At 34.7% G+C, this 3,956-nt stretch overlaps 1 pseudogene; it reads left to right on the forward strand.

Moving 5' to 3' along the window:
• Nucleotides 1-306: 306 nt before the first annotated feature.
• LOC149193930 (nematode resistance protein-like HSPRO2 pseudogene) lies at nucleotides 307-1,599 on the forward strand (annotated as a pseudogene).
• The last annotated feature ends 2,357 nt before the right edge of the window (nucleotides 1,600-3,956 follow it).

Here is a 3,956-nt window from a genome sequence, read left to right on the forward strand (position 1 = left end):
CTCTTTTCATTATTTATGTGTTGAGTTTTTATCATCTACATAAAAAGTTGAGTTGCAACAAATAGATATGTTTTTTGTCCAGTAACGTATTATATATAGCTTTTTGATATATTATGGCTTTTTAAATATATCAAGGATTTAAGAACATTTTATTCTATTCCAGTTTTCAAAATTTTAGTGTTTAAAATGTATTTTAGTGTTTATTCTATTATTATGTTGTTCTTTTTAGATTATGGTATATGGAGAGCATTAGTGTCTTTACTCTCCTCGTTATGTTTGCAGGGAAAAAATATGTCCTGTAAAAAAATGGCATCCTATTTTGCCTTTGTTGAAGAATCCATAGAGCCCTCCCCCATGGAGTGTGCGGGTTACGAGCAGTATGTGCATCTCCCCGAGCTCAGTGCCATGTGGAAATTCAAGGAATGGCCTGGTTGGTCTAGAGAGGGGTTGGTAAAGGCTGCCTTACAGTCATTGGAGATTACTTTTCAGTTTGTTTCGTCTGTCTTCTGTGACACAAGGACTTACATTGACAAAGAGGAATGGAAGAGAAGGCTTGAATCCTTAATTAGTTCCCAGATTGAGTTGATTTCAATGATTTGTGAAAATGACAAGCAGGTTCCCACTCTTCAGTTGTCAGTAAGTAGTGGTGTTCTCTCATGGAAAGTTTTCCATGAGGTATGGCAGAGACCTGGTGCTTTACCTGTGGTTAGCAGAACAAGTGAAGAGAGCTCACTTCCTCGTTTGGGTACATGGAAAAGCGCTGAAGCTATGGTTTCTAGAATATGGCTTGCCATTGAAGGCCATATGCAGAGGACTCCCTTCACTTTAGGTCTGGGGGAACCAAATATGTCAGGTAAGCCTCTTCTTGAATATGATAGAATCTGCAAGCCAAGATATTTGCACTCTTTAAAACAACATAAACAGTTCCATAATCTAGAAGATGCCAAACTTTGCAATGTCCTCCAGATCTTTGAGGCGTGGGTATTTGTAGGCCAAGAATTGTTGCAGAGAGTATATGAAAGAATAGACTCTGGGGATTTCGTAGGAGCATCCACAGACTGTTGGATGGTTGAAAGGATGTGGAACATGCTCACAGAAATTGTGAATTTGCTTCTAGTAATGGACCCAGATGATTTCCTTTGCCTTAAACACCAGTTGGCAGTTAGCAGCACTAGTACGCTTGCAGGCGCATATTGCCTTCGGTCTGCCCCCCTTAGAGACCTTACAAATGCATGCAAGGAACTAAGGCATCTGGTGCCCAAAGTCATCGGTGTTGAGGCTGATACAAAGGGTGGACCAAGGCTCCAGGAGGCACTTATGCATTTGTTTCATTCACATGGACTGCGCTCACATAACACTTCAGGTGCTTACCATGTTGCAACAATACATGTTCTGTTGGCCTTCCAGGCAATAGAAGCCGCGGTGAAAAGGTTTTTCTTCTCATATCAGCAGCTGGTAGTAACAACCATGGGTAGCACTGAAATGAAGGGTCCATCATATCTAGGTGCTTGTGATGCCCTACGTCATATATATTTTGAACCACCTTATTTCCCTAGTGTGGATGGTGCAAAGACATTTTTGGGTTACTATTGGCACTAAAAGTTACAACTATGGTGGATGGTACACTGGAAGATCTACAGACAAATCAAGTGAAGTGTACAAGAGAAAGAATAGTGCCTTCAGTTTTTCAATGTATTACCCCAAATTCATACATACACTTTTTACATTGATAGTTTTGAGTACTATACATAGAATTATATTGGATATAGGATTAGACTCATTTTTGTTCATCCCCATCAGTAGGACCAATCAATAGAACAGTGGTAGAAATTTGGGATTTTTTTTTTTTTTTTCCCTCTCCAACATGGATAGGATACTAAGGATTCATAGTGTGCAATTCCTCCTTCGTTAAATAGTGTAAAAGATTGTCCAAAATTAAAAAGGTAATTATTAAAATTATTAAATTTTGCGAGTTGTTTCTTTTTTTAATTTTTTAATTCTTTACCTAAATTTTATGATGAGTTTAATGATATTTATATAATTCATTATAAATTTTAACATGAAATGTAGTTTAATGCTGTTATTTTTATATATTTTTTAAAGATTTTTTTATTCAGTGTGTGAAACTGAGATAATTATAATTATAATTTGTTAAGTTTATTTAATGGAATGCATCATAATTTTTTTGATGCAATTTTTTTTATTTTTTTTTAATTTTTATTTTATCAGATTTTTTGTTTTTTAAGATTTTTTAATTCACTGTGTGAAATTGAGATAATTATAATTTTAGATTATTGAATTTATTTAATGGAATGTATCATAAAAAATTTAATGTATTAAATCTATATCATATTCAAGCTACATTCCTACCATAAATATCCACTCATTTCCAAAGTTTTGAGAAAAAATATTAGATAATGCAGTTCAGATTGACTAATAACATATAATTAGTATAGTTTTTTATCTCTACATTTATTTTACAAAGTACTCTGATACTTCTTCATACTCTACTTTAATTTTCTTGCACATGGCCTTGTGTTATTGCTTAAGATGTCATTTAATTTAACTGAATTTATGGTAAAGGTATAAATTTTGCCTTTAGTTCTTCAATACAAATTTGTTTTAATGAGATTGTAAATTTTAGTCAAATTATTTCTAGTATAGTATCATTTATAAAATACGTTGTTCTTTAATCATATAAGTTTAAATTTAGAACATTGATAATGCATATTGCTTATAATCATTCTCACTCTTAATATCTATAATTTGGCTTAACACTTATCATTTTCTTGCAGATTGACACACAGTTCGCTCGCTTGTGCAGAGCCTAACCCCACAGTTTACAAAGAACAAAAACAATCATTGTAATTTTTCTTTCGTGGGTGACTGGCAACCTTTAGTGAATTGCCTTCACCTCTGCAATTTTTTTCCATATAGTTCAGATTGTTTTAATAATCAGTATTAGTAGGGCAATTACTTAGCATTTACTTTAAAATTTTTACATTTCACACATAGCTTAATAACGGGAAAAGTAAGTGGCCATAATCCACACATTTTTTCAATTTGTTTTGCTCTTTTACCGAAGTCAAATAGTTTAATTAGCAAAGGAGTAAGTGGCCCATAATTCACTCATATTTTTTACTAACCAAAGCATCTTTACTTCATTAGCATTGGGACTAGGAACTGGGGTTATTAAAGAAAGGGAGTAGCCCCTGCTTCCCTTGCGTCTTTTAGACGATCCTGGGCTTGCATCTGAAATCTTTCTGAAAGCACTAAGTTTTTCATCTCCCTTTTTAGGCTCACATAGTGTAATAGGAAGGAAGTAAGTGGCCCATCAACCACACATTATTTTATTTGCAGGTAAGGAACAAACATAATTTAGTGTAAGTAGACGAATTTGAAAAGGATCATCGAATATCCACATGACTATAAACTTTGTATGTTCACTATGTCACTTACACACACATTTCACTACACACACTAAGCTACTCTAAACTTTGAACAAAGGGAATCAAGTGTAAAAACCCTTTGTACTTAGATTATTTAAGCTTAATTTTTCACACCATAAGTGAAGGAAGACACGTAAAAGCAATCATTGTTGGCATTATGATGCATGTGTTGTACTTGATGGCAACCCCCCTCATAGAAGACCATCTCACTTATATACATTCAGAAGAGATATCAGATGTAACATAATACATAGATGCAGGACAGCTCAAAGGAATCAAATGGCAAGTTCTTAGTAAGCTTTGCCATCAAGTCCAAAGGGGGAGATTGTTGGCATTATGGCTAAAGTGTTGTCCTTGATGGCAACCCATTCAGGTGGTAGTTCACTATTCTTCAAGTCAGCAGCAGAAGTTGATGATCAGCTCTCATTTTATTGAAAAATTATGAAGGACGCAGGAAGCCAGTTCAGAAAGTGCGTCCCCGCAGGTATACCATGCAGAACCCGCGTC

This window comes from Pinus tabuliformis, chromosome 2_2 (genome assembly GCF_031772625.1).
Source record: "Pinus tabuliformis cultivar Carrire ecotype Pingquan chromosome 2_2, CPIR1, whole genome shotgun sequence".
Classification (NCBI taxonomy): domain Eukaryota; kingdom Viridiplantae; phylum Streptophyta; class Pinopsida; order Pinales; family Pinaceae; genus Pinus; species Pinus tabuliformis.